At 47.4% G+C, this 13525-nt stretch overlaps 1 long non-coding RNA gene across 1 annotated transcript; it reads right to left on the reverse strand.

Annotated features, from left to right (window-relative positions):
• Positions 1 to 464: 464 nt before the first annotated feature.
• On the reverse strand, positions 465 to 8554 carry LOC119111889 (uncharacterized). The gene is made up of 4 exons (XR_005095637.1): positions 8419 to 8554; positions 7162 to 7262; positions 5152 to 5284; positions 465 to 545 (listed from the first exon to the last, which is right to left on the reverse strand). It is a non-coding gene; the product is annotated as an uncharacterized LOC119111889 (long non-coding RNA).
• Positions 8555 to 13525: the final 4971 nt, after the last annotated feature.

Genomic DNA, 13525 nt, shown 5'->3' on the forward strand with positions numbered 1-13525 from the left:
CTTCGCGCTCATCGCTATTTAGTGGTAACTATGTGGTGATTGTTTTAGGCGTAAAATGTGTCTGTTTGATACACGGCGATTTCAAGACATCGCAATTTTACACGCGGCTGCAATTAGCACTAAATGTAAATCGAGCAACAGTGATGTGGCATGCATTGTATATAGAGGCCCCAAGCATCTGCACTACACTTGAACACATCTAACGCGGAGGCATACACAACCATGAGTAAAAACGGCAGAGCAAAACAGGGGTCTCCCAGAGCAAACTGCAATGCTTGGTGCCTAAACTAATGTTATTTCGGAGTCCCTGCATTACGAGGCTGGATGGCCCGGGGGCCTATCCCAGGCGCGGCCGTCACCTGTGTATCCGGGCGGGCACGTGCAGATGAAGCCGACCGGCCCGTCCACGCAGGTACCGTGCACGCACGGCTGAGTGGCGCAGGTGACGCCGGCGGCGCCGGAGCGCGGCACGCAGCCGGCCGGGCCCAGCCCCGAGCCGGCGTACCCCGACGGACAAGTGCACTGCACATGACTGGCCGATATCGCTGTAATTGTGGAACACGGACACGCGTGACACCTGCACACGGATGGTGCTGCACTGCTGCATTATCATTCTTGGCGAGCATATGCTGCCGACTGCATGGTATGAAAGGCCAAATCAAAAATGTAAGAAAGGATGATAGTTCATATAGTGGCGACTTGGCATTGAAATTCAGCGTCTAGTTCTTGTTTCATTTAAAGTACATGCATTGTTCGTTGCAAAGAAACCGTTGGTTTGCTCAGGTACGAAAAGTTTGACCTCCGGCAGTCAAATATCCTCCTTGCCACCGAAAACGCCACACTTCAAAAACAATGCTTCCAGCGAGGGCCCCAGACCCAGTCTTTAAGCCGCCGCACCACGCCGCGCCTTCGTGGGACCAATCCGCTCATGTGCATTGCCTTGTAAAGGCCATGCAGCAAAGCATGCGATTTAGCCCGGTCGACCGGACGGCTGCAAGGTCAAGTTCAAGGCGAAATAACAGGGAAACAGTGTACTGCCACCCCATGGGAATTGTGTAAAAACATGGGGACTCTACAGGAAACTTTGCCTCGTTCCAGCCTGGGCTGTGATAAACCGCATTCCAAAGTCAACTTCCATGGTCAAAACCAGGGTCGTCATACTATGGCTATCTTAGTAGTGACGCCGTACTGCGGCTGTTTGAGCACGATCTGCTCAAACACGGTGCATTGCTATTCTGGCCTGGAACGTAAAAAATAATTCCTCAGGGTCAATCGAAGCAGTCAGTAAACCAATCAATGCACAAAATTCAAACTCAAAAGACATATTGCCCTCTATGGCGGCTGTGTGTGGATAATCTGCACAAGTCTAGCGTGGAATGTTCAAAATGCGTAATTCAGGGTTTACCTCCATTATTCATCTGCAGGTCCAACGACGGGGCCACGCCGTAATGGCGCTCTAAAGTGCTGATGTTAATCAATGGGGCGTGCCTTAGAAGTCAGCTGTCCACTTTAATCAGGCCTTTCAAACAAAACACTTCCACGGACAACCTGCAAGTGACAGTTAATTTAAAATAACTGGATGATATCACACTGCCCCAGTATGGAGCCGATCAATACAAACGTCATGTCATTTGAAGGCCATATCTATTCCACCTAGGTTGTTAAAAAGGCATAATCAAGGACGACGTCCAAATCCAGTCTAGAGGTCAAATGGCGTGCTAGCTGAGTGCTGTCGCTGTGTATGAATGATTGGCGTAAAGAGGAGGCCACAAAAACCCAGGTATATTTTCCAGCCTAGGCGATTAAAAAGGTGCGGACAAAAAACAAGCTGCAAGGTCATGCCAGTGTCAAAAAATGGAATAGTGCCGCCCTACCGATGTATAGTACTAATGTGCCCGACTGAGGCGCCATTTAAACCCCAGACACCAATTCCAGCTCTGGATAACCAACTTCAAGCTTCATGTTTCATCGCTCCGGTCAAAACGCCGCAAGCGTCAAATTTCCAGACCAATGGTCAGAGTATGCCCTCTAGATAGCATCAGAGTCTTCATATCCCCTCTATGAGACTTTTCTTCAGAACAGTGATACATTATAAAAGCCAAGCTTTCGTCTTAATCTGGCCCTTAAAAGGTGCGAATCAACGTCGACATTCTTTGCATGTGATGTATTTGTACCAATCGGTCTCATTGAGCGGCAGGACTATGCTATCCGGGAAGTCCACCTCGTTTTGACATAAGAGCACTATCAAAGAGCCAGTTGTCGTTTCCCTCTGAACCGTTAGAAAAACAGACAAACTGCAAGATCTACCTTGAAGACCATGTGCAACGCAAAAGGACGGAGTAGCAACGCACTGCCCATGCAATGTATCCACCTGTGCGATGGAGGTGTTTTGAAAGGCGGAAATTCATTGCAGACATTGCATTATCAAATTCATCACTTTGGTTCAAAAGCTATAATTCTCAAACTTTTAAATCATAGGACGCAGAGAACTGTAATGTCGCTTTATGGGACTGACCTAAGCGTCATGTGAAAGTTCGATATCTATCCCGGTCGGGGTTGGCAAAATTTAACAAGTAAACACTTGTTCGGGCCAAAAATCCCAAATTTATGTTTTGAAGGTCTGTGAAAGGAGCATGCCGGAATTGGTACCATTTGGGACCCATCTCGGTATGCTTTGGAAAATATCATAAATACTATGAAAAACCAGCATCATTTTGATCTAGACTGGATTCTCAAAAGCGCCCAATGCGAGGTCAATCAGGAGGCATATGTTGCAGGTTAAATGACGGAAAAGCACGAGATTGCCGCGACATGGGACTGCTCAGCATCTTAAAGGCAGGTATCCATTTCAGTCCGTGTCGTAAAAAAACGCACTCCAAGATGAACCCTCAGGGTCACATACCAGTTCAAAGGACTAGGCTCCATAGTATTGTCCACACATGGGCCGATTTACACAATGAATTGTTAGTTGAAAGTCAGCTATTCCCTTCAGCCTGGTCTGCACAAGCGTCACGCTTCAAGGTACATTGCCCTGGCAAAACAAAAACATGCAAAAAGGCTTCAGGTCATGCGATTTGATAGCCCCATATTACTCAAGTACACCGTAGATCGATAATGCTGCGCTACTCCTTGTCATTGGTTATGATTTTGCAGATTGACTTAGAATGCGCTCTCGTGGTAGTACGTATTACGTTACGCGAGGAAGGTGGGAGGGCGGTGTTGGTAGAGAGCACCTGAAGTGCAACAAGGGTGAAGGGGGTTGACAGCATAACGTTACGCTCAGGTGTGGCCCAAAACTATGCTGAAATAGTTGCAAAAATGTTTTTGGCAGTGTAGTTAGCTGGTCTCACCCATTGTAACCAATGACTAACCACTGAGGAGCAGGGTTAAAAAATTGGCAAAATGCGTGACAATTATGGGAAAAACCTCGGCCAAGGCTGGGAAGGTTGCTGGCAAGGGTGGAAAGGTTTGCACGTAAGATGCTGTTTGTGCTAATCTGCCTAATAAGGCGACACGCCTATGCTACTCTTCATTCTACTTTCATTTTGAACTTGAAATGCAGCGTTGATTTGCGCCTGTTTATCGACCTGAGCCAGAATGGATTTCTGACTTTCAGACCACACCGCATTTATGCACAACGGCCCTTGCAGTATAAATGCGACGTTAACCCGTACTAGGACGTTTAGTTTGGCGTTTGAGCCTTTTGACAGGAACGTTGTTCCTTGCCGTGCTATGTCGCACAATCTCAGGCTGGAATGAATAACCAGGGTTCACATGTCGCCCTGTTTGTGCAGATCGGCCGATACAGCCACAGTACGGCGTTAACCCGTGATTGGACTGAGATGTGATCTTGGAGGTTATCCCGGCTAGCAGTTCTTGACAGCCCAGGCTGGAATACAATTTTTGGCTTTCTGACATCCTACGCGTTATTCATGCAGTACTACTTCGTTATCATATCGTAATGTTGGGGATGGAGGCATCCTCCAATGGGCCGTTCTGAAGGCATTGCTGATATAATTGATGAAGGCTTTTCATAGTATCTTGCTTGTGCAGACCAGTTCATATTGGGGCCGTGTGACGCTATTCGTACCATGGTCATCATGTGTTTGCTTTAATACGTGGTTTGAGCTTTATTTTGAGATTGACGGTTAGCCCTGGAATCCTTTTTGGGCTGCCTGGATTGTCATGTATACTCGGGTCTTACATGACATCCCCAAAACGCTATTTTGCAGCGTTTTCGCTTGACCACATTTTTTGGCCCCTAGGAGATACATTATTTAGAGAACAGTGAAACGCAAGGCATGTTCGTAAATAATGTAGCTCTGTACTTGATAGTGTCATGCCCGACGAAATCGGGGCTAGACGCTGGATTCGAATACGAATGAATGCTCTGCTAACTTAACTGGCGTGCAAAAGGGCACGAATATGCGCGACAACGCGAGTGGATTCAAAACCTCTGGAACAAATTGGTGTTACATTGACATCATTTGCATTAGTTTGAAATACCTGCCTGCGGCGTCACTGAACGAAGCACCAAACAACAGGTAGTGACGCATTCAATCATGACCCTAGTACCCCCGGATGCAATATTTACATACACTATAGATATAAAGGTATCATATAATGATGGCATATATATATATATATATATATATATATATATATATATATATATATATATATGTATGCATGTATTCATACATATTTTTATCATGAATAATAATTATGGGCATCATCTATATGATACTGACAGCATTATATGAATATATATATATATATATATATATATATATATATATATATATATATATATATATATATATATGCAATTTACCTATGCATAAATTCATGTGATTATCACAATACCACCTGAGAGATAACCGGGAAACAGTAAAATAAATACACCAAGCGAGAATGATATTCCGCGCAACTATTCCATCCGTCATACTAATGTTTCGTCTCAATCCTTCCGTAAGACTAACATTTAAGTATTGTGAGTTTTACCAGCTGTCTCTCTATGATGCGTCGATAACGTTGAAATATTGAACGCCGAAGCAATCAGCTGTTTTCGGAAATCGAAGTAGCCGGCAATATTCCTTTGTTTGACCACCTATGTGCCTGCCACGCCTATGCCGGCCGCCCCTGACTAACCTGGGTTGTGGTAACACTGGGCGAGAGGGTGGCATCCGCCGTTACCGACACCGCAGATCCCGCCCGCTGCTACGCGGCAGACCACTCCGTTGCCTTGGTAACCGGCTGGGCACGCCCCACATCGTCGCCAGCCCTGTGACACACAGAGCAGGTGTCGACGAGGTTTACTGAGCAGCGACGGCGGGCATGCCGCGGAATAGCATGCACAACAACCTGTCTAGCGGGCAAGAGCTGCGTGGTGGCGAATAACATACCAATCCACCCATTTAGCTAAACGCCATGGTACCAGGGTCGTAACCAGGATTTTGTTCTGTGGGAGGGGGGAGCGGCCGAGCTCGGTGAGTATGCGTCACGACGATTTTTTTTAGCCTTCTGTCGGGAGTCATCTATGGTTTAAACAAATCAATCTGGGCCTATTGGGGCAGGGACTTGGTTGCACCCCTGCATCGTACCACATCATCTATATGCTGCCGGTGCTTGCCTGCATGCTTTCTGCGGCGTCGGGCGAGCGAGGCGCTAGCAGATGTCAAGGCCGTAAGTGGTGCCAAAAAACTGAGCCACTGGAACCAAAAACTTCGACAACGGATAACGGCAATAGGTGTGACCGGTGCTTTAAAAGGTTGACCATTCATGACCATTGAACTAGAGGAGGTCCACTGATGTAAAATTTGCGAGTTAAGTCAGGAACGGCTGCTTGGAAATGGCAGACTATGAACATGGTCGGAATCAGCGATTGTAATCCTACATATCTAGTAGCAAAATACCTTTATTTTAGCCTGGTATGAGCAATAGTGGCTCTGAAAGACGTGTATGGTTGCAGCGAACGACATGAACAAGTGCAGCGTTTTACCATTTTCGCAATGATGACCAAAACACCTGAAAAACAGCACGATCGTTGGATATTTGTCCCTCAAAGCGGGGATACCAGTCTGTGTGAATATAATTGCCTGTCGTTTCGTTAGGGCAACAGCGCTTTGTATTCGAACTCGGCTTCGGACAGAGGGAAATTGTGGATATCCTGCCGATTGCTGACACGCCTGTGGGGCGGACGGCTTTTAGCTCATTAGCATTTGCAGTCGGCATACACAACTTCATGATTTACACCTGCAGTCGATTCCACGTCACTCTCTGCCCTAGTTGTTGAGATCCTGACATTATTCACTAAAAACTTTCCAAGCGAGCGGATCCACCCACGGTTGGCCCACGAGAGCGCGAGACCGGCTGCGCACCGCGACAAGTCCGTTTGCCATTGCCATTGACCGTGCTCTTCTCCGCCTCGATCTGTTGGTCTGGTGCCGCTGCGACCCCTGGCCGCCGAGATCTGGTGCGGTCTCGACCCGTGCTACTCAGCACTTCCGCAGATCATTGCTTCTTTTCATGTCAGCCGGATGGGAGGTGACGTCCGGGTGACATTGCAACGTCGCAAGACAGCTGAGTGATAGAACAGCTTGCATACAAGTTTCCAACAAGTAATATCGTGCGACGTATTTAAAATTGCACATAAGAATGCCGACATATGCAAGAACATGAGATGATCGGTTGGAAAGGCATTAGTTTTTAGGTGTGCCAGGCGGAGCCACTCAAGTCCCAAATGTTCTCATCATTAAAGTAAGACTGACTCAGCGCCACTGAGTCAGCGGGTGGCATCGCTCGTGGAAGCAGTGGCATAGCATGCATGATAATGAACTGGTTGATTGCATATGTGTTCGTCATGCTTTCAAGCATCAGGCTAGGCTAGATGGTGGTAATGCGAGTGGTCTTCACTGCTACCTGCTTATCAAGTGCCACTGTATTAGTATATCCAAGTATATCCATACCTCATCCACAAAACACCTCGCATAAGCATTATATGTATATGTACATGTATATATATATATATATATATATATATATATATATATATATAGCAAATTATCGTCCATAAGAACTGCATGCGAAACACGAGGCATGTCTTCACAATATATGTAAGCTCTCTGGACAGCATGCACCTTCAAGCATTTGTGCCCTTACCCTTGTGTTAAAGCAGTCCACCATTGGATTCATGCTGCAGCCACCATTGTACTGCAGGCACTCGTCCACATCCGTGCAGGAAAAACCATTGCCCGTGTAACCTAGAACAGCGTGCGTTGTGAAGCGCCACACACATGCGCTGGTGATCAGTTGCTGTTCATGGGCAATGCAGTACTTGCCAGCAGCACCTGCGTTCACTTAAACTGAAATCTGTCGGACTGGAAAAGCTTACTTGTTATACGCAAGGAAGAGCTTAAGCTGGTTTTCCGGACCTGCGAGTTGGGAATTCTTATGTTGAAAAAATAGCATTCCATGTACCAAGCGGTACTGGTTAAACGGCTTTATCAAGCAAGCCTTGGCTTTTTTGAGACGCAAAGCAATGTTTTTTATGAGTGCTGCCAGTGCCTTCTGGAATAAAGAATCTTGATTTGTTCAGCATAGAAACTCACCACTCATAGCGCTGAACAGATGCATTCCACCAGAGACATATGATGTCTCAATAGACAATAAAATAGGACAGCCGCATGTTCTCGCAACGTCGAGCACGAACGTTATACAAGCAGTTCCAAGAACAATTAACACAGACGATACAGTTATTGAGAGAAAACAAAATATTTACACACCTGCGTGATGTCCCTAATTCTAATTTCGATTCTGTTCGCTATGCTATGACCGCAGGCCAAAAACGACCATCTTGCGATACAATTTTGACATTTTAATAAAACGTATTTGACGTTTTCTTCCGTCATATCAGCAAGATTGCTGCCTTTTTGTTGCTGACGACGTTTAAAGTCGGGCCCCGAACACCTTCATTGATCACTATTGATCACATTAATGTGCTGAGACTCGTACTTTCATTGAGCTGTAGGAACCAGCATCGCTGATAGGCCTGCTGCGCCGGACGGTGTCTGTTGTGCTGTGCCAGTCAGTGTCCGGTGTGCTGTGTCAGTCAGTGTCCGGTGTGCTGTGTCAGTCAGTGCCCAGTGTACTGTGCCAGTCAGTGTCCGGTTGTACTGTGTCAGCCCAGAGTCTGTGTGTTGTGTCACGTAGTGGCCGGTGTGCTGCACCGACTAGTGTCGGTGTCCTGTGCCGGTTTGCATCCGGTGTGCTGTGTCAGTCCGTGTCCGGTGTATTGTCTCAGCTGGTGTCTGTGTGTTGCGTCTATTAGTGACCGGGGTGCTGTATCGATCAGTGGTCGGTGTTCTATGCCGGTCTGCGTCCGGTATGCTGTGCCGGACAGTGTCTGGTGCACCCCACCTGCCGGACAGGCCCCGCAGCGGAAGGAGCCGGGCGTGTTGATGCAGGGCACGGGCGGATCGTGGGAGCAGGCCGGTCGGCTGTCGGCGCACTCGTTCACGTCCTCCGTGCAGGCCGCGCTGTCACTGCCCGAGGCACGCCGCCAGCCCCTGCGGTATGGACACGGTATATCTACAGTTGCGATAGGGGTCAGCCGCTGGCCACTGACGGCCGCCTCATAAAAGGCGACATACGTTTTAGACGAGGCATGGGCGCCATGTTGGGTTCTGTCATGACATTTACGAGACGTGATTAATCTAAGAAAAGCTTCCTCCATTTGAAGATATTGAGCTAAGCAGCAGAAAGGAAGAAAAAAAGTTTACTTGTTAATATTGGTATGATTTCAAGTGCAAAACACCGTTCAAAACAACCAAATTTCACTATTCAGTAATGTGCTATTCCAAAACGTCATCGTTTGACTACCTCATGGCACGTCTTGATGACGTCGAAGTCGTTGCCAGACTGGCCGTGTAAGAAATACTACTGTAGCGGACCCGCTCAGTCACTTGTAGTACTTCAACTCGCCGTAAGGCGGCTTGTGAATGTATGCGTGTGAGCTATGCCGTCGATCATTATGTGCGCGTGTGCTAGCTCTTTCTCGTGGAGTGCTTGTATATTTGTCCGTGATGGCATGCTTTACTTGCATTTGCATTTTCTGTTACGGCGCCTTTCTCGACTCATTCTTTTGACAGCCTCACGCCCGTCAAAACAAATAAAACTGCTCAAATGCCTGTGTTATGCATCACAAAACGTGGTTTTTGTTTGAAACTTACATTTACCACGTTAAGCTTCATGAAACCCCACTGTTGACGGTTAATGCGACGAGTAGTGCTGACGAACTCCAAGCACGAGTAAGTAGATGGTCGTGCTTGTCATGATTTTGAATACAATGTGGTCATCGTGGAGGAGGAATTCGTACGACGTTGCTTTGACGTCACGCATCTCTGGCCGACTTCAAATTTGGTGGCGCAAAATAGTTCGCACAAATTCGTTTACGCCTGGCTTAGACACGAGAGGCTTCGAAACCTTACAACGGGCATAACTGTGAACTGCAGGGAATGATCTTGAAAATGGCTTCCGCAGTTCAAAGCGCCATATAAATATGGGACAGCCCCTTTAACTCGTAAGCCAGTAAATTGTAACGCATTGGTGGGTCACACAAGTGTTAACTGCACAAATTAATGGCTAATGAAGGACGTTAATCCTCTTTGACATCTGGTCGGGACTGGACGGCATTATGATGCAAAGGGCATGCGCACTCATATCGTTGTATTCTGTTTTTGCTCCTACTGTACAAGCGTTGGGGAATACAAAAGGTAGGGAGCGGTGGAAAAGTGTTTCCAGCCACCAAAGCTGAGCATCTGCTGTCTTCTAACCCACCTGTTCGCAGATGCACTTGTGGCCGTCGGCCTGGCTGACGCAGGTGCCGTGGCCGCAGAGCTGGCGCTCGTTGGCACTGCTGCAGTTGCTGGAGCGCTCGGTGCAGCGCTGGCCGTACCAGCCTGACGGGCACTGGCAGCTGGAATGGCAGGCCTTCACTCAGCGTCCCGTCCGGGATCGGGCCGTATAGAGTCTGTCTGAGGCTCAGGCTAGACATGTCCAGTTGCTTAGTGCGATTTTAGTCAGGACTGAGCTTTGTTCGTCTTCGTGGCACCATGTTTAATATCAAACAGCGGCGAAGCTACGATGGCGGTTGGGGCAAATGGGGATGAGCCGCTCCCATCCCTAGCCGGAGGAGGCACCCCTGGGTTGAATATACCACCCCTCCGATATAATCGTCGCACCCAGTTAAAAAAACTCTTTACACTCCGTTACTCTCGGTATACTTAGCGGCTACTTTCAGCTGTACTGTAGCTTGCGTCGCTTTTGGTTTTACATTGTCTACTAACTCACTACATGGAAGAAAATTGCGAGTCCTGAATTAATCGGTACTTCTAAGCTTCAGTCGCAGAGAAGGTGAAGGTGAAGAAGGCAAAGCGTGCAAACCTCAGGTCGGTTTTGTGGCGTCGCGGTGATAAAACACGTGACTCCAGCTTGTTGAGAATGGCGGCCCTGGCTCTTAGGGACAGGGGTTATGAGACCGCTGGCCAAGCCCTCCATAGGCAAATCCTAGGTAGACTGATGACACCATGCATGTAAAAACAGCGCTCAGAACAAAGCAAACATGTTCTTCAGAGTCCAAAGTTAAAGAATTTAAAACGCAAAGCTCAACTGAAAAACGTGTGTGCTTCGTTGGTATAGAGGACCTTTCGGCCAATGGTGACCATCTCAGAGTGCGGACCTGACTGGGTATGGAGATTGGTGGGGCAAGACTGCATGTATTTTGAGAGTCCCCCGCTACTGAGACTATGGCCCGCACAAGGACCGCTCTCGGAGTTTGTGCGGACGCGTAGGACGGGTCCTCCCCGCGGAGACGCTCTAGAGCCCCTCGTGGCTGATGCATCAGCCACTTCCGGGTAAACGGAGATTGGCTGGGAAGCAGGCAGGAACGCGGATTGAGTAAACAGGGGTGGATGCATGCAAGGACGATCAGTCGCTGGAGCGGCACGGTTGATAAAAAGGTTGCTGAGACACCTATAGACGCTGTTGTCATTGTCATTGGGGCTTAACGACGCACTCATATGCGGAGGCTATATGGTGTTGCCTGCCTCTTATCCTGGCAGGAGGAGCGAGCACCGCGGGGAATCGAACCCCGTATCTCTGGTTTCCCAGACGCACAGGGGTTAACGCAGATGCATTAACCACTTACACTACCGGCGCCATAAACGATTTTAGCCATGCTGCTGGATTCCAATGCATTGGCATCACATCTACAGGTCAATGACGTGAAGACAGTTAGACAAATTGTCAAAAGGTGTCATGGAGATGACGGCTGAACTTATCCACCTCGCCCCCACGTTCTAGCGGTCATGTTACTGATGTCCATGCTGCAATTGTAAGTTTCAGATAATTGATGCGCAACCTATTCATGGGCAGACGGGGCTAACAACAAGACGCTGCACAACCAGTGAGCCCTCAGTGACCAGGCCTTCGCTGAATCACTGCTCGGAGCGTTTCGCTCACTACTCTCACCAGTGGTCGGTCACCACCAGAGGCGCTCGGTGCGGCCTGATGCGAGAGCTTGTCCCACCTGAATGCGCCGGCCGTGTTGCTGCACCGTGGCGCCGTTCTGACAGCCCAGATCCGTGCCGGACAGCTCGCTGCACTCGTCCACGTCCACTTCACATGTGGTGCCCTTGGAAGCACGGTCACGGATACAGCGTGTTCACATAGCGCTTAAAACTAACGCTCACAATGCAACACTCGCATGTCCGATCCTGGTGCAATCAATTCGGCAGTTCTTTGTATGGCGGTATGCGTGCGAAACGGAATGCCAGCACAGGGCCGAACGGCTGCGGGAGGGGTTGCCGGGAAGCGGAGCTGGCAGGGGACTTGCGTGCCGTCCATGTGGCATCTACTGCTTAAGAATGGCTAAACAAAAAGTGTGGAAAAAACGAAGATAGCGGATGGCCAAGCTGTAGGCTGCAGATGGCGGAGCTAGTTCTTGCTTCTCAATTCCTCACAAAACGTTTCATATCATTAAACTTTCCATGAGTCGACGGGACATATGAATGATTCTTTAACAATTCGCCCAATTTTATCTGTAGATGAATGCAGGTTAAACTGTTGCCCTCAGCCTGGATCTCCCCGCTTATCCTCCCTCCAAGCAGTAGCCAGTCTTCGTTTTGCATCCTTAGTCGCCCCGCTTCACTTAAGCTGGTGTATGGATCATCGAAGCACGTCGCCAAACCTCTGAACTACACCTCGCCGTCCGTTGCTTTAACCTCTGTTGCGTAACAGCACCTATGTCTGTTCCTCGCACATTGTACACCTGCGCACATACCTGCCAGTTGGGTGGGCACTGGCACTCGAAGGCTCCGTACATACCTGCCAATTGGGCGGGCACTGGCACTCGAAGGCGCCGTACCGGTCCACGCACGTGGCGCCGTTCTGACACGGATTGCTGGCGCACTCGTTTAACTGCAGCTGCTCTATCAGTCTCTGTAGGCCTTCCTCAAGAACTCGTACCTGTAACGTCAAACAGATATGAAACTATACATATAATATATATATATATATATATATATATATATATACATCGTACCATGTGTCACACACATCATAAAGTAGGTCTATCAGTCTGATGTGAGTACACAGATTCCACCATAACAGAACAAGAAGGATGGGTGATGGGTGAATGGTGAATGGTGGGATGGGTGATGGGTGAAGCTCCAGTTTATTCCCAGGCTTTTTGAAGCTGCTCGTTGTCGGTTGGTCAAGAGTCTGTCAAACGCATGCAAATAGGAATTTCACCCAATTGTTTTGTCGGCTTTATCACGCGAACATGATATTCCACCGTTTATACTCTAAAAGAATGCGTTCCCGCCCGAGGAATTGCTATATAAGGCGAAAATTGACCCAGGGCGATTCAGATTTAGCTATCATGGTGTTGTCATTCGTGTATGCCTGTACACATGCACATATATGTATATATGCGCATATATATATATATATATATATATATATATATATATATATATATATACATATCTATATACATATCTACATATATCATGTGTAGATACATACATACATATCTATATAGATCATATACATACATATCTATATGTCTATATACATATACATATATATATATATATATATATATATATATATATATATATATATATATATATATATATATATAGTCTCCTAGTCTCAATTTATTCTGCTTTGGTTTAATCACAATCGAAGCTGTCTCGCTTATTTCTTCTCACCTGATGTACTTTACATATATTTTACGCCAAAGTTTAAGGGAAGGCATTGCAAAAAGTTTATATTTTCCTTGCACTGAGCAAAGAGTGTATTAGATCAAAAATGGGATTAACAACAGGGTTAGTTTATTTCATTTACATGACGTGTTCAGGTGCGAGTGAGATATTGAAATGGTCTAATTATGTGACTTCATTTTTGTTGCCCGCATATAATCCCTGTGTCGCACATCCAACCACTTCTCCGGACCTATCAG

Source organism: Pollicipes pollicipes, unplaced genomic scaffold (genome assembly GCF_011947565.3).
Source record: "Pollicipes pollicipes isolate AB1234 unplaced genomic scaffold, Ppol_2.1 Scaffold_7261;HRSCAF=8764_pilon_pilon_pilon, whole genome shotgun sequence".
Lineage (NCBI taxonomy): Eukaryota > Metazoa > Arthropoda > Thecostraca > Pollicipedomorpha > Pollicipedidae > Pollicipes > Pollicipes pollicipes.